Source organism: Moschus berezovskii, chromosome 9 (assembly GCF_049115385.1).
Source record: "Moschus berezovskii isolate FMDL1 chromosome 9, NW_MosBer_1.0, whole genome shotgun sequence".
NCBI classification, from domain to species: domain Eukaryota; kingdom Metazoa; phylum Chordata; class Mammalia; order Artiodactyla; family Moschidae; genus Moschus; species Moschus berezovskii.
In genome coordinates, this window is record NC_142468.1 from 104,623,009 (window position 1) to 104,641,143 (window position 18,135).

Consider the following 18,135-nt stretch of genomic DNA (forward strand, 5'->3'; position numbering starts at 1 on the left):
AAGGGAAAAAAGTATGTGGGAAATAAAATAGTGGAACTTATTTGCAGGAACAAGATATTCAGTTAGCAGTTTAGAAGAATAAGAATGCCACTCTAAAATAGGACTTGATGTTAAAGACAACAAAGGCTCATTCTAAGACTATAGGCAGAGTTATGGTGACTTGAAATCAATATTTTGTAAGGATTTATACAGATGATTTGAGAAGAGAGAATTTGAAGGCAGGAAATTATTGAATTAAATAGGTATAGAGAGATCCCTTTGATTATAAAGTATTAGCAATGTGTATGTTATTGGGATAAATAAAATAAGAATTCCAAGTAACTATCATTATGAGTTATTTATTAATTGAACAATAGGCTATCTTATTCTACTTAGTTCATCTCTTCAGAGACCCTCCATTGCTGTTCAGTTCAGTTCAGTTCACTTCAGTCTCTCAGTTGTGTCCGACTCTTTGCGACCCCATGAATCACAGAACGCCAGGCCTCCCTGTCCATCACCAACTCCCGGAGTTCACTCAAACTCATGTCCACAGAGTCGGTGATGCCATCCAGCCATCTCATTCTCAGTCCTCCCCTTCTCCTCCCGCCCCCAACCCTTCCCAGCATCAGAGTCTTTTCCAGTGAGTCAACTCGTCGCATGAGGTGGCCAAAGTATTGCAGTTTCAGCTTTAGCATCAGTCCCTCCAATGAACACCCAGTATCGATCTCCCTTAGAATGGACTGGTTGGATCTCCTTGCGGTAAAAGGGACTCTCAAGAGTCTTCTCCAACACCACAGTTCAAAAGCATCAATTCTTCGGCGATCAGCTTTCTTCACAGTCCAACTCTCACATCCATACATGACCACTGGATAAACCATAGCCTTGACTAGACGGACCTTTGTTGGCAAAGTAATGTCTCTGCTTTTTAATATATTATCAAGGTTGGTCATAACTTTCCTTCCAAGGAGTAAGCATCCTTTAATTTCATGGCTGCAATCAGCATCTGCAGTGATTTTGGAGCCCAAAAAAATAAAGTCTGACACTGTTTCCATTGCTGTAAAAGGAGTATAATTCCCACTTTTTTTTTTTAACTAAAGCCTTGGAAACATGACTTAGTTATTTAAAATAATATGGGCAGAAGTTTTGTGCCAGATGTGCCACATTTGAGCAGAAGCTTTAAGATTCAATGCATAATTCTCCTGTTGCTCTTTATCCATCTTCCTGGGTCCAAGGATGAAAAGATGATGGGGACCAGACTGTGCTCATAGATAAAAAGACACAATACTATAAACAAGTTCATTATCTCCTAATTGTTGTATACATTTAGCATCATGCTAATCATTATCCCAGCAGGCTTAATTTATTGTAAAATTAATATGAAATTTCAAAGAACTTAAGATCACAGAAACAATGTGAACAGAACAAATTTGCTAGGCTCACAAAATCTGTTTTCAGCACTTATTATAAAGCCATAGTAATCATTATTGTGTTTGCCTAAAAAATAGATGCATGGAACAGAATAGAAAATCCAGAAGAATTTTACATATGTGATAACTGATTTTCAAAAAAGGTACCAAAACAATTCAATAGGAAAGAAGAGCCCTTTTAGCAAAGGACTGTATAACAATTGTTTTTTGTTATTGGATATCTGTATGGAAAGGGGCTTCCCCAGTGGCTCAGTGGTAAAGGACCTGCCTGCAATGCAAGAGACACAGGAGATGCGGGTTGGATCCCTGGGTCAGGAAAATCCCCTAGAGGAGGGCATGACAACCCACTCCAGCATTGTTGCCTAGATAATCCCATGGACAGAGGAGCCTGGTGGGCTACAGGGTTGCAAAGAGTCAGACACGACTGGAGAAACTAACCACGCATACACATCTACATGGAAAATAAATAAATAACTTCAATCCTTGTCTGTAACTTTATGCAAAAAGTATTTTGAAATATCTCCAGTAAATTAATAAGAAAAAATTTCAATAGGGAAAAAAATTGGCCAAAAAAAAAACAAAAAAAAACTAAATAAGTAATTCCTAGAATAAATTATACCTAATAACAAATAAACCTATGAAAAATATTTAACAAATAAACCTCATTAATGGCCAGGGAACTGCATATTAAAATAAAAATCAATGCCATTTTTTCTCATCAAATTGATCAAAATTTAGAAGAATATTTAAGGATATTTTGTATCATGGACAGGGCTTCCCAGGTGGTACTAGTAGTAAAGAACCTACCTGCCAATGCAGAAGACATAAGAGATGGGGGTTTGATCTCTGGATGGGAAAGATTCCCTGAAGGAGGGCATGGCAACCCACTTCAGTATTCTTGCCTGGAGAATCCCCATGGACAGAGGATCCTGGCAGGCTATAGTCCGCAGTATCACAGAGTCAGATATGACTGAAGCGACTTAGCACACACGCATATCATTGATGAATGTATTAACTGCAGTGTTAAAAACAAACAAACCCAATATCTTGGCAATAACTTCTAAAATTAAAATATACTTTTCTTCAACGTCATTTGACTCACAAGTCTTTCTTTTGAGAATCAATTCATGGAAATAAAAGCAGTGATCCTTTAAACTATGACAAAAATATTTATTTTAACAGAGTAAGCAGTGGGAAAAATAAGGGAAAAAAATCTGATTACCTATTAGTAGAGGAATTATTTAAGTTCCAGAGTACCCTTACATTAAAAAATACAGCTGTCATGAAAAGAAATACTTGAATTTGAATACACTGCATTGTCTACAATAAACCATCAAGTGAAAAGCACACTGTTTGGTCACGTGCATGATAGGATCTTAATTTCGTGAAAATCAGACTGTACAGAGCAGACTGACAATGGCCACGTCAGGGACTGAGAACAAAGAAGTTGATGCGTTTCCGTCTTTATATGTATTTGGGTATTTTTCACTTCTTACTAATTTTGTTTGCAGTAAAATACACATAATATAAAATTTATCTTTAGTGATATTTAGTATATTCTGATTACTGTGCAATTATCACCACCATCTAGTTCCAGAACATTTTTTTGTCAATGACTGGCACTATCCCCTTGCATGTTCCAGAATATTTTATCAAAAAGGAAAACTTGTATTTATTGAGCAAACACTCCCAAATCTCCTTTCCCCAGGCCCTTACCATCAGTAATCTGTTTTCTGAATGTGTTTGTCTATTCCTGACATTTCATACAAATGGAATAATATAATATGCAGCCTTTTGTGTCAAAAACTTGTACATAAATGTTTGTAGTAGCACTATTCACAACAGTCAAAATATGGAAACATCTATAAACTGATAAATGAATAAACTATATGTTGGATAGCCATACAATGGAATATTCAGTTCAGTCCAGTTCAGTCGCTCAGTCGTGTCCGACTCTCCGCGACCCCATGAATCACAGCACGCCAGGCCTCCCTGTCCATCACCAACTCCTGGAGTTCACTCAAACTCACATCCACAGAGTCGGTGATCCCATCCAGCCATCTCATTCTCAGTCCTCCCCTTCTCCTCCCACCCCCAACCCCTCCCAGCATCAGAGTCTTTTCCAGTGAGTCAACTCGTCGCATGAGGTGGCCAAAGTATTGCACTTTCAGCTTTAGCATCAGTCCTTCCAATGAACACCCAGGATTGATCTCCTTTAGAATGGACTGGTTGGATCTCCTTGCGGTACAAGGGACTCTCAAGAGTCTTCTCCAACACCACAGTTCAAAAGCATCAATTCTTCGGTGATCAGCTTTCTTCACAGTCCAACTCTCACGGGAAAAACCATAGCCTTGACTAGATGGACCTTTGTGGGCAAAGTAATGTCTCTGCTTTTTAATATACTATCAAGGTTGGTCATAACTTTCATTCCAAGGAGTAAGCGTCTTTTAATTTCATGGCTGCAGTCACCATCTGCAGTGATTTTGGAGCCCAAAAAAATAAAGTCTGACACTGTTTCCACTGTTTTTCCATCTATTTCCCAAGAACTGATGGGACCAGATGCCATGATCTTTGTTTTCTGAATGTTGAGCTTCAAGCCAAACTTTTCACTCTCCTCTTTCACTTTCATCAAGCGGCTTTTGAGTTCCTCTTCACTTTCTGCCATAAGGGTAGTGTCATCTGCATATCTGAGGTTATTGATATTTCTCCCAGCAATCTTGATTCCAGCTTGTGCTTCTTCCAGCCCAGCATTCCTCATGATGTACTCTGCATAGAAGTTAAATAAGCAGGGTGACAATATACAGCCTTGACGCACTCCTTTTCCTATTTGGAACCAGTCTGTTGTTCCACGTACAATTCTGACTGTTGCTTCCTGACCTGCATAAAGGTTTCTCAAGAGGCAGGTCAGGTGGTCTGGGATTCCCATCTCTTTCAGAATGTTCCACAGTTTATTGTGATCCACACAGTCAAAGGCTTTGGCATAGTCAATAAAGCAGAAATAGATGTTTTTCTGGAAATCTCTTGCTTTCTCCATGATCCAGCGGATGTTGGCAATTTGATCTCTGGTGCCTCTGCCTTTTCTAAAACCTGCTTGAGCATCTGGGAGTTCACGGTTCACATATTGCTGAAGCCTGGCTTGGAGAATTTTGAGCATGACTTTACTAGTGTGTGAGATGAGTGCAATTGTATGGTAGTTTGAGCATTCTTTGTCATTGCCTTTCTTTGGGATTGTAATGAAGACTGATCTTTTCCAGTCCTGTGGCCACTGCTGAGTTTTCCAAATTTGCTGGCATACTGAGTGCAGCACTCTCACAGCATCATCATTCAAGATTTGAAATAGCTCAACTGGAATTCCATCACCTCCACTAGTTTGTTCGTAGTGATGCTTTCTAAGGCCCACTTGATTTAACATTCCAAGATGTCTGGCTCTAGGTCAGTGATCACGTTATCGTGACTATCTTGGTCGTGAAGATCTTTTTTGTACAGTTCTTCTGTGTATTCTTGCCACCTCTTCTTAATATCTTCTGCTTCTGTTAGGTCCATACCATTTCTGTCCTTTATCGAGCCCATCATTGCATGAAATTTTCCTTTGGAACCTCTAATTTTCTTGAAGAGGTCTCTTGTTTTTCCTATTCTGTTGTTTTCCTCTATTTCTTTGCATTGATCACTGAGGAAGGCTTTCTTATCTCTCCTTGCTATTCTTTGGAACTATGCATTCAGATGCTTATATTCTTCCTTTTCTCCTTTGCTTTTCACTTCTCTTCTTTTCACAGCTATCTGTAAGGCCTCCTCACACAACCATTTCACATTTTTGCATTTCTTTTCCATGGGGATGGTCTTGGTCCCTGTCTCCTGTACAATGTCATGAACCTCCATCCAGAGTTCATCAGGCACTCTATCAGATCTAGTCCCTTAAATCTATTTCTCACTTCCACTGTATAATCATAAGGGATTTGATTTAGGTCATATCTGAATGGTCTAGTGGTTTTCCCTACTTTCTTCAATTTAATTCTGAATTTGGCAATAAGGAGTTCATGATCTGAGTCACAATCAGCTCCTGGTCTTGTTTTTGCTAACTGTATACAGCTTCTCCATCTTTGGCTGCAAAGAATATAATCCATCTGATTTCGGTGTTGACCATCTGGTGATGTCCGTGTGTAGAGTCTTCTCTTGTGTTGTTGGAAGAGGGTGTTTGCTATGACCAGTGCATTCTCTTGGCAAAACTCTATTAGCCTTTGCCCTGCTTCATTCTGTGCTCCAAGGCCAAATTTGCCTGTTACTCCAGGTATTTTTGACTTCCTACTTTTGTATTCCAGTCCCCTATAATGAAAAGGACATCTTTTTTGGGTGTTAGTTCTAAAAGGTCTTGTAGGTCATCATAGAACCGTTCAACTTTGGCTTCTTCAGCATTACTGGTTGGGGCATAGGCCTGGATTACTGTAATATTGAATGGTTTACCAATGGAATATTATTTGGCCATGAAATGGAATGAGGTATAAAATAGTGATACATGCTACAACCTGAATGAACCTTGAAAACATTGCAAGAAGTCACATGTGTTACTCTTGAAACTACAGTTGACCCTGGAACAACATGGGGGTTAGGAGCAAGAAGTCAAAAATTTGTGTATATCTTGATAGTAAGCCCTCTGTGTCCACCATTCAACATCCATGGATTCAACCAACCTCGAATTGTGTAGTGTTCTCATATTTACTACTGAAAAACATTCACACATAAATGGACTTTGACAGTTCAAACCTGTGTTGTTCAAGGGTCAACTATGTAACTATGTGAGTGTGTGTGTATAAAGAAATGTATATTGGAGGTGAACAGACTGAAAAAACAACTCTTCTAGGATATTAAGAGAGATGGGACGCAGGCAAATCTCTGCCTCCAATAAGGAGAGAAATGCAGGCAATACAGGAGTCACCAGTTATAAGAGCAAATACTCTTAGATAGAAATGGCCAGGTAACCAGGACAGGGTGGGAAAATTTGAACTGTAATTGACTAATTGTGGAGGCTCAGTATGGACAACTTTGAGTGTTAAAAACTAGAGGACCTGATCACAGGAGCAAAATTTTGTATTATTTATCTCCAAGAGTTAGACTAGATTCTCACAGTATATCAGAGAAAAATGCCCTCCAGCTTGCAGCAGAGGGGGAGAGGGAAAAGAACCATTTTGAAATATGTCAGAGCACACATACACACGTTAACAATGTCTGCCCCAGGAGAAACCATTTAGCCAGAGTCTAACCTGATAGGATATTATCAGAGCCCAGCTGACCTAAAGGATGAGGAATACCCGATCTCTAGTCAGCTTTGGCCTTCCATATGAGAGAAAGGAAAATCTCAACTCTAGCTCACTCTAGACTTTCTATCCCACCCAGTTCAGTTCAGTCGCTCAGTCGTGTCCGACTCTCCGCGACCCCATGAATCACAGAACACCAGGCCTCCCTGTCCATCACCAACTCCCGGAGTTCACTCAAACACATGTCCATCAAGTCGGTGATGCCATCCAGCCATCTCATTCTCGGTCGTCCCCTTCTCCTCCCGCCCCCAACCCCTCCCAGCATCAGAGTCTTTTCCAGTGAGTCAACTCGTCGCATGAGGTGGCCAAAGTATTGGAGTTTCAGCTTTAGCATCAGTCCTTCCAATGAACACCCAGGATCGATCTCCCTTAGAATGGACTGGTTGGATCTCCTTGCGGTACAAGGGACTCTCAAGAGTCTTCTCCAACACCACAGTTCAAAAGCATCGATTCTTCGGCGATCAGCTTTCTTCACAGTCCAACTCTCACATCCATACATGACCACGGGAAAGACCATAGCCTTGACTAGACGGACCTTTGTGGGCAAAGTAATGTCTCTGCTTTTTAATATATTATCAAGGTTGGTCATAACTTTCCTTCCAAGGAGTAAGCGTCTTTTAATTTCATGGCTGCAATCAGCATCTGCAGTGATTTTGGAGCCCAAAAAAACAAAGTCTGACACTGTTTCCACTGTTTTTCCATCCATTTCCCATGCAGTGATGGCACCAGATGCCATGATCTTTGTTTTCTGAATGTTGAGCTTCAAGCCAACCTTTTCACTCTCCTCTTTCACTTTCATCAAGAGAGCTGGTAGGAAAAAAAAGAGAGAGAAACACTTATGAAGTTCACCCAGAAGTACAGGCTTACTGAAACTCTGAGACCTAATCATGGGTCTATAGAAAACTTCCTCTCACCCCTGCATTTCACTGCTACATTATTTAAGGCCTGTTTATGGTAGCTCCTTTTACCCAGGTTTGACCATCCAAAAAAAAAAAAAAGAAATTACAAGGCATTCCAAAATCAAAACAACTTTAAGAAAAACCCATAGTTTGAAGAGGCAGAATAAGCATCAGAACCAATACATTGGGAATATTGGAATTACCAGATTGGGAATTTAAAACAAATGTTATGTACATGCTAATGGATAAGGTAGACAACATGCAAGAACAGATGGACAATGTAAGCAAAGAGATGGAAATCCTAAGAAAGCACCAAAAGGGTAATGCAATAGATCCAAAACACTGAAACAGAAATGAAGAATGCCTCTGATGGGCTTGTTGGTACCCTGGATGTGGCTGAGGAAAGAATATGTTGGCTTGAGGATGCCTCAAATATTAATAGAAACCTTGAAAAGTAAAGAGAACAAAGTTTGTAAAAAGAAAACAGAGAGAATATCCAAAGTCTGTGGGACTGCTACAAAAGGTATAACATACATGTGGTGAGAATTTCAAGAGAAGAAAGAGAGAAAGTAACAGAAGAAACATCTGAAACAATAATGAGCCTAACCATAGTCAAAGCGCATTCCCTGCCCCAGGGAAACTGCCCCAGAAGTATTTTAGAATAGCCATGGGCCAAGTCCCACTATGTGCCTTTTGTTTCTGTTCTTTTTTAATTGGTGTGTCTGTCACAATTAACTGATCAGAGTCTCATCATTGTAGGTTGGGTGTGTGGAGAGTAGAACAGAGATGTCTTTTGATTCATATGAAGAAGATCTGCACCCAAGGAACCACCTACACACACATGCACATATATGTGGAGCTGGTGCAGAAGAAAAGACCCTGGACTTCTAGCCAAATGGTTGAGAATTTGGGAGTCTTGAAATTTACTGGGCATACTTTACATGCAGAAGACTGTAACTAATTGTATACAGACAGTGAACAGAGATAGATTGGAAATCACAACCAGAATATATTACATCTTCTTCAAATAAAAACTGAACATTTTCCCAACCCCATGGATCTTGGCTGGCCTTGAAAATTGCTTTGAGCAATAAAATTTGGTTACAGAGTTGTGTGAGCTCCAGAGACCTGTGCGAGTTAGCAGGGTTCCAGTTTTCATTCCACTGTACTGGGATACAGTTCCTGTGTAAAGAAGTTCAAACTATAGTAGGTTTCCAAGCTGTTAGATTTTTATCTGATATAAATTATTTTGCATATGATAGTTGATAAACAGTGTCTCAGTGTAATTTAACAGCCTTTTTTTTTTGGCTGCACCATGTAGCTTATATGATCTTAGTTCCCCAGCCAGGGATCAAATTCTGGGCCCACTACAGTGAAAGCACCAAGTCCTAACCACTGACCCCCCAGGGAATTCCCTAATACATTTTCTTATTAAAGTTTGAACATCTTTTATATAGCTTGTACTTATTTGCATCATGCAAAATGCCAAGCTGGAATCAAGATTTCCGGGAGAAATATAGTAACCTCAGATATGCAGATGACACCACCCTTACGACAAAAAGTGAAGACGAACTAAAGAACTTCTTGACAAAGGTGAAAGAGGAGAATAAAAAGCTGGCTTAAAACTCAACATTCAAAAAACTAAGATCATGGCATCCAGTCCTATCACTTAATGGCAAATAGTTGGGGAAACAATGAAAACAGTGACAGATTTTATTTTCTTTGGCTCTAAAAGTAGTGCAGACGGTGACTGCAGCCATGAAATTAAAAAATGCTTGCTCCTTGGAAGAAAAGCTATGACAAACCTAAGCAGTGTTTTAAAAAACAAAGACATCACTTGGTTGACAAAGGTCCATATAGTCAAAGTTATGGTTTTTCCAGCAGTAATGTACGGATGTGAGTGTTGGACCATAAAGAAGGCTGAGAGCCGAAGAACTGATGCTTTTCAACTGTGCTGTTGGAGAAGACTCTTGAAAGTCCCTTAGACAGCAAGGAGATCAAAACAGTCAATCCTAAAGGAAATCAACCCTGAATATTCATTGGAAGTACTGATGCTGAAGCTCCAATACTTAAGCCACCTGATTCAAAGAGCCAACTCATTGGAAAAACCCTGATGCTGGGAAAGATTGAAGGCAGGAGGAGAAGGGGGCAACAGAGGATGAGATGGTCAGATGGCATTACTGACTCAATGGACGTGACTCTGAACAAACTCTGGCGATAGGGAAGCACAGGGAAGCCTGGCACACTGCAGTCCAAAGGGTCTCAAAGAGTCGGACACAACTTAGCAACTGAACAACAACAACACATTTGCACATATTTTTCTATTTCTCTACATGGTTGGTGGTCTTTTTACTTGCTCACTAGCTCTTTATGTATCATTGACTCGTCCTTAAAGGTTAGATATTTTCTTAGTATTCATTTGTGTCAGCTCTGCTTTTGCGTCTCTGCCATGAAACCTTTGTTTGTAATCAAAATATTAAATTTTCCCTTATTATTAATGAATTTTGAGTTACAGTTGGGAATGATTTCCTTCCCTAGATGTAGAAAGAAAATCAAGTTTTACAAATAAATATGTGCCCAATTTTGAATAGTGGCAGGTAAATTATGAGGAATTAATGCAGTTCTTTTCCAGGTGGCTATCCAGCTATCTCAAAATCCCTTGTTAAAAAGCACTAATTGCCCCCTACTCATTTTAGAAACTTCACTTTTTATATACTTTATTTCCATGTGCAATTAAGCCTATTCCTTGGTTTTTAATTTTGTTTTTCTAATTGATTTTATATTAATTCATCAATATCATTTGTTTTATTTATGGCATTTTATAGCATGGTTTCATGCACTCTAGAACTCATCCTTTCCCATTGCTCTATTTTTTAAAATGTTTCCCTGGCTCCTCTTGCATGTTTGAATTTTATTTTTCCAAATGAATTTTGTAGTTAGTTTATCTAGATCAAAGAGGCCTGGTGTAATTTATATTTAAATTGCATTAACTCTATAAAATCATTTAAGGCAAACTGACATCTTTGGAATGTACATTCTAATTCAAGATCATGGTTTATGTTTCCATTTGTTCAAATCTATATTTTAGTCTTGTAGGAGGGCTTTAAACTTTTCCTCACATAGGTTCTGAACACTTCTTTTAAGAGTATGAGTTTTTCTGGTCTCAAACAGGGAAACACATTCTCATTTATTTTTCAATGAACTGAGAGATTACATTTGTATCCCCCAAGCCAAATAATAGATCCTATTTGTCTTATCTTTGCTGTGGCCCAAGATAAGGATTCTCCCTTACATCTTTCCCATCATATTCACTCCATGTACAGAGAGCATTTAAGAATAATAATAACACTTTATGATCTATCTTTAACTCTAGACAAAACGTGTTGAATGTTCTAATAATTCCCATTGGAACTTGAATGAGTGTTAGTTCCTCCAGGGAGTAACTGGTTCTTTTCATGCCGTGAAATTTATTGAATCCAGTCATATCAGTACAGATGTTATAAATACAAAGGTCTCAAAGATTTGAGTCTCTTCTATCCAGAAATTAGGCAGCAGATTGATCTGAGGTCACTCTGGAGTGGTCGCCACTGCTTTCAGGGACTAGTTGAGTATTGGAAGGTTAATGTGTCTGTGGAAAGGATCCTAAAACCATCTAGATCAACCCACTTCATCATTATCCTATGAAGAATCAGAGGTACCCGTTAATGCAGTGGATTATCTAATCTTACATGTCTAGGACAAGATTTGAATCCACATTTTCTCAATCCCAGGTCACTGCTCTTTCTGCTACACCAATTTAAGTGTAAGCTGTACTGGAGGCATCCTTTTCAATATCAGGTATGTGAGTGCAGAAGCAAACCTAGTTTCTGAAATGGGTAAAGTCAGAACAGTGTGGAGTTAGAGAAAGGGCACCAAACATCAAAACAGAAAGTCAAGAGAATGAGTACTTGCCTGTGTAGATTTGCTTAGTAATGGAACAATTTATTTAGAATACATACTTACAGCAGAGTTTTGAGAAAGAAAAGAGAAGAGAAAAACTTGGTTTGATGACAAGATGAAAGGACTTTGATGTGAATTCTAGCTATACATCATTTCAATTGACTTTCAGTGTATTTTGTAAAGTCTTCTTAGATCTCAGTGAGGATTTCCTAAGCAGTCTAGTTTTCATGTTTACAGCTTATTGTTTTACGTAACTTCTTCTCCGTTCCGTTCCGTCGCTCAGTCGTGTCCGACTCTTTGCGACCCCGTGGACTGTAGCCTACCAGACTTCTCTGTCCATGGGATTTTCCAGGCAAGAATACTGGAGTGGGTTACCGTTTCCTTCTCCAGGGGATCTTCCCGACCCAGGGATCGAACCCGGGTCTCCCACATTGGAGGCAGATGCTTTAACCTCTGAGCCACCAGGGAAGTTCTCCATTATCTTTCTCTGTCTCTACATGAATTTGTTTCCTATTTTTCCTAAGTGAACTCTAGAAATAGGAAGTTTCCTGCTGCAAACTGCTTTGGTGAAAATCTATAAAATCCAGCGGTTAAAAAATAGCTGACTTCAGGCAGCAGAGTGTTTAACAGAGATTTTGTATTTACCATATACTTGGAACTATATGAAGGCTTCAGGCTTTAACCATATCACGTTCATAAGCCTTTGAGGTATATGGCATTGGTGGCATGGAACAGGATCATACATGCCTGCATAACTAAAATGGAGAACTAAGAGGCTATTTCATTTTTATTCTGAACCATGGCTAATAGAAAATTGAAACAGACTGTTTCTCTGTATCCATTTTTTTCAGGTTGTATTCCCTTACCCCACTCATTGCAAAAACACCAGTGCCTACCCTCCTTTGCATCATTGTGTTCCCACTAATAATCAATCATGATTCTCAAACATTGTTCACTCCAGTCTTTCTCTGGCATCATGATGTTTTGAAGAAGGTTGCCATTCCTTTCCCATTCAAAACTTGGCAGCTACGTATGAGATTTTTTTAAGTGTTTCACAAACTAAGGAGTAATATTCAAATAACTGAATTTTTATTTATTTTATAAAGATTGGCATCATACTTTAAGCAAATTGCAAAATCATAAGAATTAACCTGAACTGATATTTTAATTAGTTAGTTAAAATATCTGGAAAGGTCACGGAGGAAATATTTGAGCAATGTGAACAGAAGAATGATACAACAGAAAACTATTATCTGCTGGAGGGAAACCCCTATATTATTTTATGCAGAAAAATCTCACTTTGTATTTAATCACTGTGTTTTTCCTCATTCTCCTCCATCAAGAAGCCAGAGTCCTTCCTGAAATCAAACTGAATGGCCTGGAATAATCAGTCAGTCATAACTGAATTCACACTACAGGGTCTTTCCAGTTCTTGGGAACTCCAGATCGTCTATTTCCTGTTTTTCTCTATAGTCTATGCAGCCACTGTGCTGGGGAACCTCCTCACTGTGTCACCATTGTGTCAGAGCCACGCCTGCACTCCCCCATGTACTTTCTGCTGGGCAACCTCTCCTTCGTTGACATGTCTCTGGCCTCATTTGCCACTCCCAAAATGATTGCAGAGTTCTTCAGGGAGCCCAGAGTCATCTCTTTTGAAGGCTGCATCACCCAGATATTCTTCCTGCATCTCTTAGGGGGTGTTGAGATTGTGCTGCTGATATCCATGTCTTTTGATAGGTATGTAGCTATTTGTAAGCCTTTACGCTATTTAACCATCATGAACCGGAGAACGTGCCTTGGGCTTGTGACACTTTCCTGGATTGTCGGCATCTTCCACGCTATGAGTCAGCTCGCATTTACTGTGAATCTGCCCTTCTGTGGGCCCAATGAAGTGGACAGTTTCTTCTGTGATCTTCCCTTAGTGATTAAACTTGCCTGCATAGACACATACATTCTAGGAGTGTTCATGATCTCAACCAGCGGCCTGATTGCCCTAGTGTGCTTCGTTCTCTTGGTGATTTCCTACTCTGTCATCTTGGTCACTATTAGGCAACGTTCTTCTGGTGGGTCCTCCAAAGCTCTCTCCACCTGCAGTGCCCACTTCACTGTGGTGACTCTTTTCTTTGGCCCATGCATTTTCATTTACGTGTGGCCTTTCACAAATGTCCCAATAGACAAAGTTCTCTCAGTATTTTATACCATTTTCACTCCCCTCTTAAATCCAGTCATCTACACCCTTAGAAATAAGGATGTCAAGGATTCCATGAGAAAACTTAGCAGCTGTGTCTTGAAGTCTAGCAAGACTGATCATAGCCCTTGATTTGCTTTTGCGCGTACAAAAATGAGCATTTACTTTGTTGGCCAACATTGTCATGCTAGTGCAAGAAGTCATATATTTCATGGCAGAACTGTTTTCATCATCAGTCTCATCAGTTACTGAGTTTTGGTCATATTAAGAGTTCCTCACACAGCATACTATTTACAATGGAACATTATCAAACCAATATCCAAAATTTTACCTCACAAGGACTCACTTTTTAGAATATTCAACCGTTGTCAGATGTAGGTATTTATTTGAGTATTAAGACATTCACATGTTTCAGGAAAGAGTGGATTTCCTTACAGGCTCTTATGATTAAGAAAAGGAATAAATGTGAAAGTACCAACACTTGTACACTGAAATAACAGTTGAATTCTTTATTGTTGATGAATAACATTTTAGTTCAAAGGTCAGAAAAAATACTGCAGTTTCTTGGTAAGTGAGGATGTTTACTATTTAATATTTTGTAACCTATCATCAATAATAATAATAATGTTCTTTATTTCAGTCCCTATGCCCTCTTGTGTGGATTAAACAATTTTAAAACAGTACAGTAAACACTAAGAAAATTCTTATAATCATATTCATATAGAAAGACTCTGGAGTAATATATACCAAATCCCATCCACATTCTTGATCTCCAGAAGATGAAACTAAGATCCAAGGACATGGTAACTTTTCAAGGTCATGTTTTTTAAGGCAGAATTTGGGTCACTCAGGTTTCCCTGGTGGTTCAGAAGGTGAACAATCTGCCTGAACTGCAAGAGACCTGGGTTCGATCACTGGGTCAGGAAGATCCCCTGAAGAATGAAATGACAACTCATTCCAGTTTTCTTGCTGGGGAAAACCCATGGACAGAGGAACCTGGCAGGCTACAGACAATAGAGTCACGAAAAGTCTGACACGACTGAGCCACTAACACTTTCACTTTCTTTCTTTAGATCATTCACCTACAAACTGTTTGTTTTCTAACCAGTACGCTATTTTGGTACCATGATATTTACTGTATCATTTTGTAATCAAATGCCATATTGTAAACATTAAGTTCCTAAAAGATCCTTATGCTTAAACACAGTATTGGGGGAACGCATGTACACCCAGGGGGGATTGATGTCAACGTATGGCAAAACCAATACAATATTGTAAAGTAAAAAAAAAAAAACAAAACAGTATTTGACTTAAGAAATCTATGAAACAATGCTCCTTCAACTTAGTTGATATACCTAATAACTAGAGACTTCAGAACATAGAAATAACCTAGTAATATCTATTCATTTTACTGATGATGAAACTAAGAATCAGGAAATAAGGTGACTTTCCCAAGTTTGTATACCTTTAAGATGATAGTGCATAGGGTCGCAAAGAGTCGGATACAACTGAGCAACTTCACTTTCACTTTTCACTTTCATGCATTGGAGAAGGAAATGGCAGCCCACTCCAGTGTTCTTGCCTGGAGAATCCCAGAGACAGCGGAGCCTGGTGGGCTACCGTCTATGGGGTCGCACAGAGTCGGACACACTGAAGTGACTCAGCAGCAGCAGCAGCAAGATGATAGAGTCCTACTAAGAAAGTGCCTCTTCTCTTTCTGTCTCTCTTCTCCTCTACCAATTGGACAACAGCTAAATTGCCTTTAAGAGCAATTTGACTATTGTCATTCTGAGAGTTATACATAGGAAAAATGTTAATGCTTAAAAATAAACACTTGCAACCATTTATAGTTTGTTTTCCAATTATCCAGTTGGCTGGCATTGTCAAAATTTGCCTAATATTGTATGTAATATTATATAGCTTGGGTTTAGATAAGGACAGATGTATATATTGATAGATAAATAGATTGTAAAGAGTTGAATATAAAGGTAAATAAATTATTAGGTGAATGGATGGGCAAATAGATGGATATATGTGTTTGGGTGGTTAGATGTATAGCAAGATATAGATGGATACTTACAATAATGAAGAAATGAATATACAGCTTAATATATTGACTCAAGTTTCTGTGTCTGTATGTTGAATGTATACAACTATAAATTGCAATTGTGTTATTTTTTTTAAAATCTATTTGAAAAGTTATTGGACCTGATAGAATTCAAAAGATATATTCTTACATATGTTTCTTATGATGAAGTAGAAAAAATTTATGAATAGGCTTAATGTCACTGGGGAGATGGACTAATGAATTATGTTAGTGAAAAAATATTTTTAAAACCCTGAAAATATTCTCTATGAACATTATAAATCTGTCTTCCCACCTTCTCAACTCTGTTACATCAAATCTACAAGTTGGATGAATATTCATATTTAATTCTGATCAATAGCATATGGTTGGCTAACCACAGTAAGGAATGCTCCATTAGTTGTTTTCTATGCCCAGGCTATGAATTTTGTTTTCCACTTTAACATCCTAACATGCACACTGCTAGAATTATAGCCAAATAAATGTCATAGGTTCCATCACATGAAACTTTGCATGTGCTCTAGAATAAGATCCCAAGCATTAGGAATGCTACATGGAATATTAGCCCCAAAGACAAAATCTAGATAGTTGGTATAAGCACCAACCTAAGAAGTAAGAGTAAAGAATGATCCCAGTTCCCATTCTAAGCTCTCCACTGATGGTGGCTTCTCCCTCCTTGTCTCATATTTTCTATCACCAAATAGCTTTCTGAGGTGGTCTTCAATCTTTCAGTCTCATGACCATAGAGAAGAAATCTAACACTTAGTCCCAATAGTTCACTGTAAAAGATCAACCTAGCAAATGATTTCCAGAAATATTGAACCTAACGTATGATTCCATCTTCACCTCCAAGAGTGATTAGCCTGATTAAAACTGTCTACGGTGCTGTTCTATAGAGTCATGGAATGTCACTTTTTGTTTCTCTTATTTAATTAATTGGATTCCCTATTGTCTATTTACTTCCATTGAGTTTAAACTACTTCACATGTTCATTCCAATTATAGTCTAATAAATAAAATCAGAAGTAAATGTATTTTGAAATGTCAAAATACTTAATATTGTTCAGAAAAGTTAAACGTGTATATAAAATAAAATTGAGATTTGTGTTAGATTGGATGAGTGTCGAGCAATGAGCCATCAGCACCAAACTAGTTTCTTGGTCTCAAAATCCCTTTAGATGTGTTTTTCTCCCAGCAGAAAAGCCACTGCTCCTATTCAAAAGCCACACTTTCTAGTATTACTGTCAGAATTTAAGCAGATAAAATAGCATGTGAAAACAATCCAACAGAATAGAGTCTGGCACACTGGAGAAAAAGAAAAGTTAGTGTTCAAGATGGACAGGAATGCAAAATGGAACTGAAGACATAATCAGGATCCAGATGATTCATATCCTACTATACGCTGTAATTGTTGTATATTCCCCAACCATATTGGTTTTTCTTCTGTAACCCATTTAATGAAGCCTGTTATATTATAAGCTTTGGGGAATAAATATTTGAGAATAAATTCATATATTTAATCTTCATAAACAGTGGAATAACAATGTCAAAATCAACATCACCACTGGGGAGACAAGAGCTAAGTGGTATATGCCTCACCAGGGATGTCCAGGTTTCTTCTGTAATCCTTCTTGCTCCCCTCCAGGTATTATCTTACCTTAATGTAAAGATTTCACCAACTTCTGTGTTATTCCCTCAATGAACATGCACCAACATGTCATTCAGAGAGGCAAGTCTTTTCAGGGTATGGGAGCTAAAGAGATTTTGGGAGATAGCTTCAAGGTGCAAGGTGATGAAAAAAGAAGAGAATAAGAAGGAAAAGGGAATCTTCTTTCCGGAAATCGCTGGGCCAACTTACTAGTCATTGGCAAGTCAACTTACCACACAACATAAAGTTCAGTATACATGTCAAATAAGAAGATTCAAAGATACAGGAGAGATTGGAAAGAGACAAGAAAAACCAGGATATCTTTTCTTTTTCATCTACAACAAAGTATTCAAGCTTAGACTGTATATTTTACACATCCTTTTATATACCAAAATAAGTGAAAATAAGTAAACTTCCATCAAATGACTTGATAAAACTGTAAAAAGTTCTCAAAATAGAAACTGTATGAAAATTAGCCTGTTGCTTCTAGCCTTCTCTCAGTTACCCAGTGCTTCCCCATTGTCTCTGCCATATATATCTAGCATCCCAGAGTTGATAAAAAAAGTTATAATCAATCGGTTAAGAAAGATATGGAACATTTTACCTTAGCCAAATTAAGAATTATAACCGTAATGTGTGTGTGTGTGTGTGTGTGAGTCAC

The 18,135-nt window shown here is 38.4% G+C and overlaps 1 pseudogene; it reads left to right on the plus strand.

Moving 5' to 3' along the window:
• Nucleotides 1–12,926: 12,926 nt before the first annotated feature.
• On the plus strand, nt 12,927–13,873 carry LOC148776886 (olfactory receptor 4K3-like; annotated as a pseudogene).
• Nucleotides 13,874–18,135: the final 4,262 nt, after the last annotated feature.